This window comes from Molossus molossus, unplaced genomic scaffold (genome assembly GCF_014108415.1).
Source record: "Molossus molossus isolate mMolMol1 unplaced genomic scaffold, mMolMol1.p scaffold_m16_p_4, whole genome shotgun sequence".
Classification (NCBI taxonomy): Eukaryota; Metazoa; Chordata; class Mammalia; order Chiroptera; family Molossidae; genus Molossus; species Molossus molossus.
Genome location: NW_023425377.1, coordinates 73,917,711 through 73,934,376, shown reverse-complemented (window position 1 = coordinate 73,934,376; position 16,666 = coordinate 73,917,711). Strand labels below are relative to the sequence as shown.

At 43.0% G+C, this 16,666-nt stretch overlaps 1 pseudogene; it reads left to right on the top strand.

Annotated features, from left to right (window-relative positions):
* The first annotated feature begins 6,682 nt into the window (after positions 1-6,682).
* On the top strand, positions 6,683-7,659 carry LOC118643870 (annotated as a pseudogene).
* The last annotated feature ends 9,007 nt before the right edge of the window (positions 7,660-16,666 follow it).

Below are 16,666 nucleotides of genomic sequence, written 5' to 3'. Positions count from 1 at the left end.
ACTTCACTGCCCTCTTTATTCTTCCATTCTTATCACCCGAGACATGATATGCATTACTAATTTTTCTTATTTGCCCATCCAGAGCACGAGTTTTTGTCTGCTTGTTCACTGCTATGTTACAGGCAGTGAGAACAGTGCCTGACACAGAGTGGGTGCTCCATAATATTTATTGCATGTATATTCATGCATGTAACTGGGCATTTACTGTGTAGCAAGCCCTGCTTACTTCATAATGACCTTCTGCCCCCATTTAAAGATGAAGGAACTGAGACTCAGTGGCAATCATTAGACTAAAGTCCCCTAGCTTCTGAGTGTCAGAGCCTGAATCCTCCCTCTCAGGTTTTCCTGGCTGTAACCTTTCCATCCCTTCCCTGTGCTGGAATCCCTAATACTGCCTTCTCTTTCATGAAAAGAAGTTGCATAAGAGGGTGGCTTTACAGGACACACACAGGACTAGATTTCAATTCCCGTTCCTTGAATACTAGCCATGTTACCATGAGCAAGCCAGTAAATGACTGCCTTTTTCTTCATAAAATGGGGATGAAAATAATACTCACCTCATTGTACTGAGAGGCTCAAATGATGTAGTGACAGCGTAGAGCTTACCAAACACCAGGCACACATTAGCACCTGATCCATTAATGTTAGCTGTTCATCATCATCATCATATTATTCTTATTTGTATAAACTGAAAAAAAAATTTTTTTTTAACTTTTTTTTTTAATCCTCACCCGAGGACATTTTTTGCATTTTATCTTCAGATAGAGCAGGAGGAAGAGAGAGGGAGGAAGAGAAAGAGAGAAACATCAACGTGAGAGAGACACATTGACTGGTTGCCACCCACACAACCCCAACCAGGGCCGGGGACAAACTGCAACCGAGGTACGTGCCCTTAGCGGAAACTGAACCCAGGACTCTCTGGTCCACAGGCCGACGCTCTACCAACTGAGCAAAACCAGCCAGAACTTGAAAAAAAACTTTAAAGAATTAGGAGAATGAGGCCAGAAAAGCTATAGGAAGACAGGGTTCCAAGAAGGTGAGAGTGGCCCTAGCTGGTGTGGCTCAGTTGGGCATTGTGCTGTGCACCAAAGGTGCTGGTTCGATTCCTGGTCAGGGCACATGACTGGGTTGTGGGCTCAGTACTCAGTAGTGGCCTGCAGAAGACAGCTGATCTCACATCGATGTTTCTCTCACTCCCTCTCCTCTCCTCTTTCTCTAAAAATCAATTTAAAAATCTTAAAAGCCCTGGCCAGTTTGGCTCAGGAGTTAGCATGTCAGCCCACAGACCAAAGGGTCTCGGGTTCGATCCCCAGCCCTGGTCAGGGCCATGCAAGAAGCAACTAAATGATGTGTTTTCCTCACATTGATGTTTCTCTCCTCCCTCCTTCCCCCTCCCCACCTTCCACTCTATCTAAAAATCAGTGGAAATGATATCTGAGATAAGGATTACCAACAACAACAACAACAAAAAAAAGTGGAAGTGAAGACTAGATGCCAAACCCCACTGGAAGTAAGAGAAATACGCATTAAAAGTGACATGGAGGGCCCAGCCAGTGTGGCTAGGTGGTTGAATGTTGACCCATGCACTAGGAGGTCGTTGGTTCAATTCCTTGTCAAGGTACATGCCCAGGTTGTCAGCCAAATCCCCAGTGGGGGGCATGTAGGAGGTAGCCAATCAATGTTCTCTCTCATTGATGTTTCTCTTTCTCTTCCCCTCTCCCTTCCTCTCTCTCTAAAATCAATAAAGAAAAAGAAAATGACATTGAGGCCCTGGCTGGTTTGGCTCAGCAGTTAGAGCATTGGCCTGTGGACCAAAGAGTCTCGGGTTGTTTTTTTTTTAATTTTTTTTATTTTTTATCCTCACCCGAGGACATTTTTCCATTTTTTGTTCAGGTAGAGTGGGAGGGAGAGAGAGGAACAGAGAGAGAGAGAGAAACATCGACGCGAAAGGAACACATCGAGCGGCTGCCACCCGCACAACCGACCAGGGCCGGGGACAAACTGCAACCGAGGTACGCGCCCCTAGCGGGAACCGAACCCGGGTCTCTCAGGACCGCAGGCCGACGTTCTAACCGCTGAACCAAACCGGCCAGGGCGAGTCTTGGGTTTGATTCCAGCCAAAGGCACATACCTCTGTTGTGGTCCCTTTCCGGCCCTGGTCAGGGTCGTGCGGGAGATAACCAGTCGATGTGTCCCTCTCACATGGATATTTCTCTCCCACTTTATCTGAAGATAAATAGAAAAATATTGTCGGGTGAGGATTTTTTTTTTTTTTTTTTCCCTCACCCGAGGACATTTTTCCATTTTTTGTTCAGATGGAGCGGGAGGGAGAGAGAGGAACAGAGAGAGAGAAACATCGATGTGAAGGGACACACCGAGTGGCTGCCACCCGCACGACCAATCAGGGCCGGGGACAAACTGCAACCAAGGTACGTGCCCTTTGCGGGAACCGAACCTGGGTCTCTCGGGACCGCAGGCCAACGCTCTAACTGCTGAGCCAAACCGGCCAGGGCAGGATTTTTTTTAAATGACATGGCGTTACCACAGTTCTTCTGTCAAGCAAGCAGGTGAAATTGTGCTGGAGAGGCTGTGGGGAAATAGGAAGTTCCATCTACAACTAGCTGGTGCAGGTGCAAATGTCAGAACCTGATTAAGAGGGCATTTGGTAGGATCTTATAATAGTGTAATCTTTGACCTAGTCATGCAGCTAATGGAAATTTTTTCTAAACATATAATTGCTGAGCCCTGGCTGGTTTGGCTCAATTATATATATATAATTGCTGACATGTGAAAATACTTAAATACAAGATTATTAATTGCAGCCTTGTTTATAGAAGCAAAAGATTACCCATAACTCAAGTGAGAATCAACAAGAGACTCTTTAAGTGAGTGATGATCTACTCATACTTTGGGATATGAGGCAACTGTTAAGAGCAAAGAGACTAGCCCTGGCCAGTTTGGGTCAGCGGTTACAACATGGACCAGAGAGATCCGAGTTTGGTTCCCACTAAGGGCACTTACCACGGTTAAGTTTGTCCCTGGGACTGGTTGGGGTCATGTGGGTGGTGACCACTCGATGTGTCTCTCTCACATCGATGTTTCTCTCTCTCTTTCTCCCTCTCTCCCTCCCACTCTATCTGAGGATAAATGCTGAAATGTCCTCAAGTGAGGATAAAAAAAAAAAAAAAAAAGCAAGGAGATGAGATAAGGTACTGACAGGATGGTCTCTAAAGTATAGACAAAAAGCAAGGTGCCACCTACCAGTGTAATTAGCAAGGCTTTTGTGTGAAAAAGAGAGAAATATAAGTATTTAGCTTTGTATTTGCTTTTGTTTGCATGAAGAAATGCTGGAAAGACACAGGAACATAATAAAACATGTTACTAGGAAAGGCTGAGATGAAAAGTGAGTGGCTGTGGGATGAGGTGGGAGGAAGTTTGTTTGTCTTTTCCACTTTCTGAATTTTTAGTAAATTTAAAACTTTGAAATATTACACATGAAGAAAAGTGCCTAGAACATAAAAGCACAATTCAAAGACTAGTAGTTACAACCTCCAAAGACCACCATTTTGTATTTTTGTTTCATGTGAGAGTTATAAATATGTGTGTATAGCCCTGGCGAGTTTGGCTCAGTGGTTAGAGTGTCGGCCCATGGACCAAAGAGTCTGGGGTTCAATTCTGGCCAAGGGCATGTACCTTGGATGTGGTTTGCCCCCGGCTCTGGTCAGGGTAGTGCGGGAGGCAGCCAATCAATGTGTCTCTCTCACATCAATATTTCTCTCTCTCTCTCTCTTCCCCTCTCTCTCCCTTCCACTCTATCTGAAGATAAATGGAAAAATATCCTCAGATGAGGATTAAAAAATATGCGTGTGTGTATTTACAAAACGCTAAATTATAAAAAGAAGTGCTCACCCCTGGCCAGTGTGATTCAGTTGGATGAGAATCATCCCATGCACCAAAATGTTGCCAGTTTGATTCCCAGTCAGGGTGTATGCCCAGGTTTCGGACTCAATCCCTGGTACGGGTTGTGGAAGAGGCAGCCGATTGATGTTCTTTTCTCATATCGATGTTTAACTTTCTCTCTCCCTTCCTCTCTCGCTCTAAAAATCAATACACACACACACACACACACACACACACACATAGATATAGGTATATAGGTATATAGATAGAGAGATAGAGAGATAGAGATAGAGATAGAGATAGAGATAGAGATAGAGATAGAGATATGTATATAATGAAGAGGTGCTCAGCAACTCTTGGCCAGGTTGAATTCTGTTGCCAAATCACCTAAGCTGAGTAATGAAAGATGTTGATAAATGGCTCCAACATCTGAAAAGATGTTTAATCTCAGTAGGAATCATGGAAGTGCAAATTAAAATCCTAGTGAGCCCTGGCCGGTTTGGCTCAGCGGTTAGAGCGTCGGCCTGCGGTACAGAGAGACCCGGGTTCGGTTCCCGCTAGGGGCATGTACCTCGGTTGCAGTTTGTCCCCGGCCCTGGTTGGTCATGCGGGTGGCAACCACTCGATGTGTTCCTTCACATCGATGTTTCTCTCTCTCTCTCTTCCTCTCTCTCCCTCCCGCTCTGTCTGAACAAAAAATGTGAAAATGTCCTCGGGTGAGGATAAAAAAAAAAAAAAAAAAAATCCTAGTGAGATACCATTTCACATAAACCTGATTAACAAAATTTAAGAGTTTCTGGCCCTGGCCAGATAGCTCAGTTTGTTAGAGAGTTGTCCCGATACACCAACTTTCAGTTCAGTCGCCTGCCAGGGCACATACAAGAATCAACCAATGAATGCATGGACAAGTGGAACAACAAATTCATATTTCTCTCAAAAAATAATAAATAAATAAAAAGAGTTCTGAATATACAATAGTCTGAGAGGACATGATACACGGGAGCTGCTACACTGCTTTTGTAGGTGTCCATTGGTGTAACTGCCTTGAAAATATTTGGTCCTGCCTTGTAAAATTCACTCTCCAAGCGTTTTAGGGTCCTTGAATTCCGTTCCTAGGATTTTTGCAGCCATATTCAAGAAGATGAGTACATAAATGCTCACAATAACACTGTTTATAATGATAAAAACAAGTAAACAAAACCAACCACTGAAAAGTCCACAAGTTCATTGACTGGAGAATGAATAAGTACACTTTAGTATATTTATACCAACACATAATGGTACATTGATTTATAGGAGAAATGAATGAACCACAACTACATAAAACTTGAATGGATCTTAGAAACACAATTGTATGGAACATAAAGCAAATCTCAGGGACTATGTGTGGTATAATATAATTTTATTAGTGTAATAAATGTTGGGGAACAACCAGAAATTTCACCCATGACTACTTTTTTATTCTATTGAATTTTTTAAAACTATTATGAAACTTATATTGGAATAAGTCATAAAGTTTTGAAATGTCCTATAGATAATTCCATGAATCAGCAATCCATGACTAATGGAAAATAACAATTCAAAACTCACATAAGTTTGTATAAAGTATAAAATATTAAAGCTTTATTGAGCCGGTGTGGCTAACTAGTTGAGCATCGACCCATGAACCAAGAGGTTGCCGGTTCGATTCCTGGTTAGGGCACATGCCCAGGTTGTGGGCCAGATCCCCAGTAGGGGACATGCAAGAGGCAGTCAATCTATGTTCTCTCTCATTAACGTTTCTTTCTCTCCCTCTCCGTATCTCTCCCTCCCTCCCACTCTATCTGATGATAAATAGAAAAATATCCTGGGATGAGGATTAAAAATATATATATATATTTGCTTGTATATGCTGATAAATATGTCTAAGAATACATAAAAATGAATATTAATAAAAGAATGAATATTAAACAATACTTAATATTTACAGGTGAGAAGATTTGGACAAGGAACAGGGGTGGGAAAGATAATTCACAGTATACATTTTATATATATATATATAAAATTTTTTAATCCTCACCTGAGGACATTTTTGCATTCATCTTAAGATAGAGTGAGAGGGAGAGAGGGAGGAAGAGAGAGAGAGAGAAACATCGATGTGAGAGAGAGACATTGAGTGGCTGCCACCCACACGACCCCAACCAGGGCTGGGGACAAACTGCAACCGAGGTACATGCCCTTAGTGTGAACCGAACCCGGGTCTCTCTGGACCGCAGGCCGACGCTCTAACCACTGAGCAACTGGCCAGGGCTATTTATATTTTTTAACATGTGGTGATATATTATTTATTTTAAAACTTTAAATAGGGCGCCATGCACAGGCTGCTTGCTCTGTGGCAGAGGTGGCTCATCTCAGGCACCCTGAGAGGCTTCTGTGGCTGGGAGCGCACTGCGCCTTTCACCCTCAAGTACCCTCTTCTTCAAAAATGAAAAAGGGCAATATATATTTCCATTTCATGATTTTTTTTTTTATCCTCATCCGAGGACATTTTTCCATTTTTTGTTCAGATAGAGTGGGAGGGAGAGAGAGAGAGAGAAACATCGATGTGAAAGGGACACATTGAGTGGCTGCCACCCACACAACCCAACCAGGGCCGGGGGCAAACTGCAACCGAGGTACGTGCCCTTAGCGGGAACCGAACCCAGGTCTCTCTGAACTGCAGGCCAATGCTCTAACCACTGAACCAAACCGGCCAGGGCCATTTCATGATATTTTAATTTATGCAGATAAAGGTGTGTTCCACATGTTAATTGAAGTACCACGTGGGTCTAATGCAAAAATAGAGATTGCTACAAAAGACCCTTTAAATCCAATTAAACAAGATGTTAAAAAGGAAAACTTGGTTATGCTGCAAATTTGTTTCCTTATAAAGGATATATCTAGCCTTGGCCGGTTTGGCTCGGCGGTTAGAGTGTCGGCCAGTGGACCAGAGTTGTAGGTTCGATTCCCAGTCAAGGGCATTTACCTAGGCTGTAGGTTCGATCCCGGACCCCATGTGGGAGATGTGTGTCTTTCTCACATCGATCTCTCTCTCTCTCCCACTCTATCTTAAAAAAATCAATGGAAAAATATCCTTGGGTGAGGATTAAAAAAAGTAATTTAAAAAAAGAAAAGAATATATTTGGAACTATGGTGCCATCCCTCAGACTTGGGAAGAAAGGCCCATGACACAAGACAAACACACTAGCTGTTGTGGTAACAATGACTCAATTGATGTCTGTGAAATTAGAAGCAAGGCATGTGCATGTGCAAGAGGTGAAGTAATCAGGATGAAAATCTGGGCATATTGGCTATGATTGATGAAGGGGAAACTAACTGGAAAATGATTGCTATTACTGTGGATGATCCTGATGAAGCCAATTATAATGATGATAATGATATCAAGCAGCTGAAACCTGGCTACCTAGAAGAAATTGTGAACTGGATAGAAGGTACCAGGTTCCTGATAGAAAACCAGAGAACAAGTTTTCATTCAATGCAGAATTTAACGATAAGGACTTTACAGTTGATATTATGAAGAGCACTCATGACCATTGGATCACATTAGTGACAAAGAAAATAGATGAAAAAAGAATTCATTGCATGACTATCACAGTGTCTGAGAGCCCCTTCAAGTGTGATCCTGATGCTGCCAAAGCCATTGTGGATGCCTTACCATGTGAATCTGCCTGCACAATATCAGCAAGTGTAGATAAGTGGTTCCATCACCAGAAAAACTAAGGAAATTTCTCTGGAATACAAGCTGATACTGCTGCATCTTATTCATCTAGAAGTGTTAGATGTAAAAGCAGTGGCTTTTCAAAGTTTTAAATTTATACAACTAATCTAACTAAGCAGATTCTGCTGTGTGACCAATCTATTTAGTGTTATCCATATAAAAGTATTTTCATATCTCAACTAAGATAACTTTTAGTACATGCTTAAATATCAACGCAGTTATTGGAATTTGGAAATCATTTGTGAAAAATGTGCAAAATACTGAATTTATATGTTTATTATGTATTAGGATATAAAATTATTTTGCTGAAAACTACTTTATTTATTTATTTATTTATTTATTTATTTATTTATTTATTTATATTTTTTTTATCCTCACCCGAGGATATTTTTCCATTTTTTGTACAGATAGAGTGGGAGGGAGAGAGAGGAAGAGAGAGAGAGAGAAACATCGACGTGAAGGGACACATCGAGTGGCTGCCACCCGCACGACCAACCAGGGCCGGGGACAAACTGCAACCGAAGTACGTGCCCTTAGCGGGAACCAAACCCGGGTCTCTCCGGGCCGCAGGCCGACGCTCTAACCGCTGAGCAAAACTGGCCAGGGCTGAAAACTACTTTAAATAAATCTATTTATTTTAATTGAATCATAGCCCCGCTGGTGTGGATCAGTGGATTGAGCATGACCCCATGGACTGAGAGGTCCTGGTTCGATTCCCATTCAGGGCACATGCCCAGGTTGTGGGCCAGATCTTCAGTGTGGGGGCGTGCAGGAGGCAGCCAATCAGTGTTTCTCTCTCTCTCCCTCTCTATAAATAATCAATAAAAACATTAAAAATAATAACAATAAAAACAAATTGGCCCTGGACGGTTTGGCTCAGTGGTTAGAGTGTTGGCCTGCAGACCAGAGAGTCCTGGGTTTGGTTTCCGCTAGGGGCACATCCAAAAAAAAAAAAAAAAATTGAATCATTAGTGAAGCTTATTAAACTCCTGGGTTTTCAAAATTTTTTTTGTATTTGTTTTTTTGTTAGTATACATGTGTTTTTATTCATTAATATATGTTTATTATTGTAGTAAAATATATAATATATAAATTTCATCTGTTAACCTTTTTTCATATTACCAAGAGATTTCTCTCCCTTCACTTTTGTTGTGATATAATTAACATGTAATATTGTATTAGTTTTGGGTGTACAACATGATTTAATATATGTATATATTGTGAATGTATTTTATATTTTTAATGGGAAATAACATTAAGAAGTATTAAGAGGTGCCCTGGTGGGGTGGCTCAGTTGGTTGGAGCATCATCATGTGCACCAAAGAGTTGTGGGTTGAAATCCTGGACAGGAAACATACCTAGGCTGCAGGTTCAATCATCACTGGGGGCACGTATGGGAGGCAGCCGATCGAGGTTTCTCTCTCATGTCCATTTCTCTCTCTCTCTCTCTTTCTCTCTCTGTCTCTCTCTCTCTCTCCCTGTCTTTAAAATTCAATAAACATATCCTTGGGTGCAGATTAAAATAAATAAATAAATAAATAAATAAATAAATAAATAAATAAATAAATAAAGTCTCTGGAAATAGTCCTAAGGCCATACAGCCAACAAGGAAACATCTATTCAAGAAAATCTATGAGAAAACTTGGTTAGAACAGTGAGCATTTGTGGTATTTGACATCTTCTACCTCCCTTTTACCAGTTCTGTGAGATGAAAACTCCACTTCAGACTGGTGTAATAGGGTTTGCTCTCCCCACAGCCCTCAATCAGAGGGCTATCTTCTTAGGAGGGGCAGCAAGTCGAGCACTTCTCATCTTGCCCTCAGGTACCTATGCTAAGGTAAGTTGTAGACAAGTGCAGCACTTCAAAGAGGGAATAACATAATTTTCCAAAATTATGGAAAAACTCCAATAATCAGATCCAAGAAATTCAGGGAATCCCAAACAGAATATAAAAGAAATCCACCATTAGACACATCCTATGAGATTGAAAACTAGCAAATAAAAAGGAATGATTTTTAAAAGAAACCAGAGCCCTGGCTGGTTTGGGTCAGCAGTTAGAGCGTCGGCCCATGGTCCAGAGAGACCTGGGTTCGGTTCCAGCTAAGGGCACATACCTTGGTTGCAGTTTGTCCCCGGCCCTGGTTGGGTCATGCAGATGGCATCCACTTGATGTGTCCCTTTCACGTCGATGTTTCTCTCTCTCTCCCACTCTATCTGAACAAAATATCAAAAAATGTCCTTGGGTAAGGATAAAAAAATAAATAAAAACAAAAACAGATCAGAAGAAATTGCACTTAGATTGAGATTCTACTTTTTTATATTTATTTATTTTTAAAATATGTTTTTATTGATTTTTTTTAGAGAGAGAGGAAGGGAGAGAGAGAGAGAGAGAGAGAGAGAGAGAGAGAGAGAGAAGCATCAATGAGAGAGAAACATTGATCAGCTGCCTCCTGCATGCCCTCTACTGGGGATCAAACCCAAAACCTGGGCATGTGCCCTGACCAGGAACCAAATGGGGACTCTCAGTCCATGGGACGATGCTCAATCTACTAAGCCATACCAGCTGGGCAAGATTCTACTTTTTGGTTTTTTTTCTTTATTGATTTTAGAGAGAGAGGAAGGGAGAGGAAGAGAGAGATAGAAACATTGATGAGAGAGAACATAGATTGACTGCCTCTTGCATGCCCCATACTGGGGATCTGGCCCACAACCTGGGCATGTGCCCTGACTGGGAATTGAACCAGATACCTCTTGGTCCATTGGTTATGCATATGTGCATAGAAGATCTTTGGTTTATTGCTTCTCACCACCCGACTCCCCTTCCCACTGAGGTTTGTCATTAGCTTCTATGTTTCTGGGGCTATTTTGTTCATTAGCTTCTTTTATTCATTATATTACACAAATAAGTGAGATCATGTGAACTTGTCTTTCTCTGACTGGCTTATTTTGCAGTGCATAATATTCTCCAGGTCCCTTCATGTCACCTCAAAGAGTAAAGGGTAAGAGACCTTTCTTTCTTATAGCTACATAGTATTCCATTGTATAAATGTATCACAGCTTTTAGTGTGTGTTTTTTTAATCCTCACCCAAGGATATTTTTTTATTTAACTTCAGATATAGTGGGAGGTAGGGAGGGAGAGAGAGAGAAACATCAACGTGAGAGGGACACATCGACTGGCTGCCTCCCACATGACTGGACCAAGGCCAGGGCTGAACTGCAACCAATGTACATGCCCTTGACTGGAATCGAACCTGCCACTCATTGGTCCGTGGGCCGACGCTCTAACCACTGAGCAACACTGGCCAGGACTAACTTTTTAAAAATCCTTACCCAAGGATATTCTTTCATTTATTTTCAGACGAGATCGGGCGCGTTCAGGGTGGTATGGCCGTAGACCTTTCATTTATTTTCAGATAGAGTGAGAGGAAGGAGGAGAGAGAGAAAGAAAGAGAGACACATCGATTGGTTGCTTCCTGCACAACCCTGACCAGGGCTGGGGACTAAACTGAAACCAAGGTACGTGCCCTTGACTGTAATCAAACCTGTGACTCTTTGGTCCACAGGCCAATGTTCTAACCGCTGAGCCAAAATGGCCAGGGATGTACCACAGCTTTTTTATTCACTCATTTACTGATGGACATAGGCTGTTTACAATCTTAGCTATTGTAAATGGCACTGCTATGAACATAGAGGGTGCACATATTCTTTCTGATTGGTGTTTCAGGCTTCTTAGGATATATCCTGAGAGGTGGGATCATTGGGTTAAATGGTTATTTTAACATTTTTGAGGCAACACCATATTGTTTTCCATAGGGGCTACACCAGTCTGCGTTCCCACCAGCAGTAACAAGAGTCCCCTCTTCTCCACATCCATGCCAGTACTTGTTGTTTGATGATTTGTTGATGGTAACTATTCTGGCAGATGTGAGGTGATACCTCATAATCATTTTAATTTGCATCTCTCGCCCTGGCCGGTTTGGCTCAGCGGTACCTCTGGTTCCCAATTAGGGCACGTGCCTCGGTTGCAGTTTGTCCCCGATTGTGTGGGTGGCAACCAGTAGATGTCTCTCTCTCTTCCCCCTTTCTTCCTCCTGCTCTATCTGAAGATAAATGCAAGGAAAATAAAATGTCTTAGGGTGAAGATAAAAAAATAATTTGCATCTCTCTGATGATTAGTAAATTGAACATTTTTTCATACGTCTCTTGGCCGTTCGTATGTGCTGTTTGGAGAAGTGTCTATTCAGATCCTCTGCCCATTTTTTTAAATTGGATTGTTTGCCCTGGCTGGTTTGGCTCAGTGGTTGGAGCGTCAGCTTGTGGACCAGAGAGTCCCAGGTTCGGTTCCCACTCAGGGCACATACCAAAAAAAAAAAAAAAAAAAAATTAAATTGGATTGTTTGTCTTCCTTTTGTTGAGTTGTATAAGTACTTTATATATTTTACACATTAATCCCTTATCTGATGTATCATTGATAAATATGTTCTCCCATATAGTAGGTTCCCTTTTCTTTTCTTTTTATCCTCACCCGAGGACATTTTTCCATTTTTTGTTCAGATAGAGTGGGAGGGAGAGAGAGGAAGAGAGAGAGAGAGAGAAACATCAATGTGAAAGGGACACATCGAGTGGCTGCCACCCGCACGACCAACCAGGGCCGGGGACAAACCGCAACCGAGGTACGCGCCACCCTTAGTGGGAACCGAACCTGGGTCTCTCTGGACCACAGGCCGCCGCTCTAACCGTTGAGCCAAACCGGCCAGGGCAATGATGCTGGTTTCTTTTGCTGTGCAGAAGCTTTTTTAGTTTGATGTGGTCCCATTTATTGATTTTTTTTTTTTTTATCCTCACCCAAGGATATTTTTCCATTTTTTGTACAGATAGAGTGGGAGGGAGAGAGAGGAAGAGAGACAGAGAGAGAAACATCGACGTGAAGGGACACATCGAGTGGCTGCCACCCGCACGACCAACCAGGGCCGGGGACAAACTGCAACCGAGGTACGTGCCCTTAGCGGGAACCGAACCCGGGCCTCTCCGGACCGCAGGCCAACGCTCTAACCGCTGAGCCAAACCGGTCAGGGCCCATTTATTGATTTTTTTCTAAGCGATGTATTGGTGAAAATTCTGCTACTTGTGATGTCTGAGATTTTGCTGCCTACATTTTCTTCTAGATTTTTTTTTTATCCTCACCCAAGGACATTTTTGCATTCATCTTCAGATAGAGCAGGAGGGAGAGAGGGGGGAAGAGAGAGAGAAACATCGATGTGAGAGAAACACATCGAGTAGTTGTCACCCACATGACCCCAACCGGGGCCGGGGACAAACCGCAACCGAGGTATGTGCCCTTAGCAGGAACCGAACCCGGGACTCTCTGGTTCACAGGCTGACGCTCCAACTGCTGAGCCAAACCGGCCAGGGCTTCTAGAATTTTTATGGTTTCACGAGTTACAGTTAAGTCTTTTATCCATTTTGAGTTTATTCTCATGTATCGTGTAAGTTGGTGGTCTAGTTTCATTTTCTTTGCATTTATATGTCCAATTTTCCCAACACCATTTATTGAAGAAACTGTCTTTACTCCTTTGTCAAATATTGCCTCCTTTGTCAAATATTGCGCATGTCTTGGGTCAATTTCTGGGTTTCCTGTTCTGTTCCATTGATCTATATGTGTGTTCTTGGGCCAATACCAGGCTGTTTTGATTATAAGGCTTTGTAGTGTATCCTGATATCCAGAATAATGATCCCTCCTACTTTGTTCTTCTTTTTCAAGATTGTTGTGGCTATTCAGGGTCTTTTTTTGTTCCTCATTGGGCACTTTAAATTAAATGAGACAGCCCTGTCCAGTTTGGCTCAGTGGTTGGAGTGTCGGCCCTCAGACTAAAGAGTTGTGGGTTTGATTCTGGTCAAGGGCACATACCTCGGTTGCAGTTTGGTCCCTGGCCCTGGCCAGAGCTGTGCAGAAGGCAACCAATTGATGTGTCTCTCTCATATCGATATTTCCAAAAAGCCTACAGACAACTTCCATAATGGTGAAATGTTGAAATTATTTGTGTGTTGTTTTTTTTTAAAATATTTCCCCTTTTATTGATTTTAGAGAGAGGAAGGGAGAAGGAGAGACAGATACAGAAACATCAACGACAGAGAACATTGATTGGCTGCCTCCTGCATGCCCCCCACAGGGGATTTGGCCCACAACCTGGGCATGTGTCCTGACCGGGAAGTGAACCAGTGACCTTTTGGTGCATGGGTTGATGCTCAACCACTGAGCCATACAGGCCAGACTGAAATAATTTGTTTTAAAGTGCCTTAAGGTATATAGCATAAGGTGTCAAGGACAGAAGCCGAAACAGTGAGGAAGTGACTGCAATCACTGGGGCAAGAGCTGTTGATGTCTGGACCAGCAAGAGTTATTTGTGGAAGAGGTGAGTGATAAGTGGTTGATTCTGGCTAGATTTTGAAAGCAGAGCAGCCAGGATTTGCTGACAAATAAGATGTAGAGAGTGAGAAACAGTGAGAGCCCAATGACCATTCCTAAGTTTCTATCAGAGCATCTGGAAGATTTGAGCTGCTATTACATGAGAAGGGAAAGATGGAAGGGGGTAGTCAAGTTTGGGTTGGGCCCTGGCCAGTTTGGCTCAGCGGTTAGAGCGTCAGCCTGCGGTCCGGAGAGACCCGGGTTCGGTTCCCGCTAAGGGCGCGTACTTCGGTTGCAGTTTGTCCCCGGCCCTGGTTGGTCGTGCGGGTGGCAGCCACTCGATGTGTCCCTTCACGTCGATGTTTCTCGCTCTCTCTCCCTTCCTCTCTCACCCTCCCACTCTATCTGTACAAAAAATGGAAAAATGTCCTCAGTTGAGGATTAAAAAAAAAAAAAAAAAAAGCCCTGGCCGGTTTGGCTCAGCGGTTAGAGCACTGGCCTGCGGTCCGGAGAGACCCGGGTTCGGTTCCCGCTAAGGGCATGTACCTCGGTTGCAGTTTGTCCCCAGCCCTGGTTGGTCGTGCGGGTGGCAGCCACTCGATGTGTCCCTTTCACATTGATGTTTCTCTCTCTCTCTCCCTCCTGCTCTATCTGAACAAAGAATGAAAAAGTGTCCTCGGGTGAGGATAAAAAAAAAAAAAAAAAAAGTTTGGGTTGGGCTACAATCAGGAGCTCTGCGTTGGACATGCAGAGTTTGGATGCCTATAGACACCCAGTGGAGATGTCAGGAGGCATCTGTTAAGAGGAGATTTGAGTTCAGGAGATAAGAATAAAAATTTGGGCATGTCAATGTATAGAGGTTTTAAAAAGCATTAGTTATATTAGGAGTGGTCGGCTAGCTCAGTCGGTAGAGCCTGAGACTCTTTTTTTTTTTGGTACGTGCCCCTAGCAGGAACCGAACCCAGGATTCTCTGGTCCGCAGGCTGACACTCCAACCACTGAGCCAAACCGGCCAGGGGAGCATGAGACTCTTAAAAAGCATGAGTTATAGGCCATGTGACATAGAATCTTGGGGGTGGAGGGTTCTTAAGATTGGGGGAGTTAGGAGCAACTGACTGAAAATATGAGTCAGCCATGGGAAAATCAGAAGTGTTACAGGCAGTGGCAAAAATAAAGGCCCTGAAGTGTGCCTCCTGGGTGGGTGTTTCCTACATGTGGCCTCAGGGAGGACTCTACACCACCCTGAGAAATTGGCATCATTAGTCTGAGGCTCCTAGAAGATCAGAGTCTTGTTCAAATCAGCCAAGTTAGGCCAGTGAGTTTAAGAGGAAGAATTCTGGTGTAATAGCTCCCTCTAATGGCCAGTATGGATATCAGCCCCATTTTCAACTACAATAATGGTTATTATTATATATAGTTATTTTATTATGATTATTATTATTACTACTATTTGTTAATCCTCACGCAAGGATATTTTTCCATTGATTTTTTTTACATAGAGTGGAAGGGGAGGAGTGGGGAGAGAAAGACAAAAACATTGATGTGAGAGAGACACATTGATTGGTTGCCTCCCACACCACCCTGACCAAGCCCAGGGATCAAACCTGCAGGGCAGGTACCCTGACCAGCAATTGAATCCAAGACCCTTCAGTCTGAAGTAGGCCGATGCTCTAACCGCTGAGCCAAATTGGCCAGGACATATATAGTATTTTATTATTATTATATATATTTTTTGTGGTACGTGCCTGTAGCGGGAACCGAACCCGGGACTCTCTGGTCTGCAGGCCAACGATCAACTGCTGAACCAAACTGGCCAGGGCAATATAGGTGTACATTTAATGAATGAATAGGTGTGGCCAGATTCTGGAACTCAGGCTCCCCTTCTGTAAATCTGGGATTCCTTCTTTCATGTGACTGAGCACATTAGTACTATGTGCTAGGTTCTATTCTAAGCTCTTGGGACAATGCAATGAACAGAACATACAAAAACCTGTGCCAGGCACCCTGTAAAGTTCTATACACATCTATCCTCATTCATTCTTCACAATGTCCTTATTGCAATAAGCAGTTGACACACAATATCATGTCAGTTTCAGATGTACAATAAAGGGATTAGGTATATATATATTTTTTATCCTTACCTGAAGACATTTTTTTCCATTTTTTGTTCAGATAGAGTGGGAGGGAGAGAGAGGAAGAGAGAGAGAGAGAGATCGACCGACGTGAAAGGGACACATCGAGTGGCTGCCAACCGCATCCAACCGCATGGCCAACCAGGGCTGGGGACAAACTGCAACCGAGGTATGCGCCCTTAGCGGAACCGAACCCAGGTCTCTCTGGACCGCAGGGCGATGCTCTAACCGCTGAGCCAAACCGGCCAAGGATAAAGTGATTAGATATTTATATAACTTACAAAGTGATCACAAGACAATTAAAAAAAAATTCACACCTGAGGACATGTTTTCATTGATTTTTAGAGAGAGAGAAAGAGAGAGAGAAACAGAAACATCGATCGGTTGCCTCCCATAAGCGCCCCGGCCGGGGATGAAACCCGTACCTAGGTATGTGCCCTGACCGGGAATGGAACCTGCAATCTTTCTGT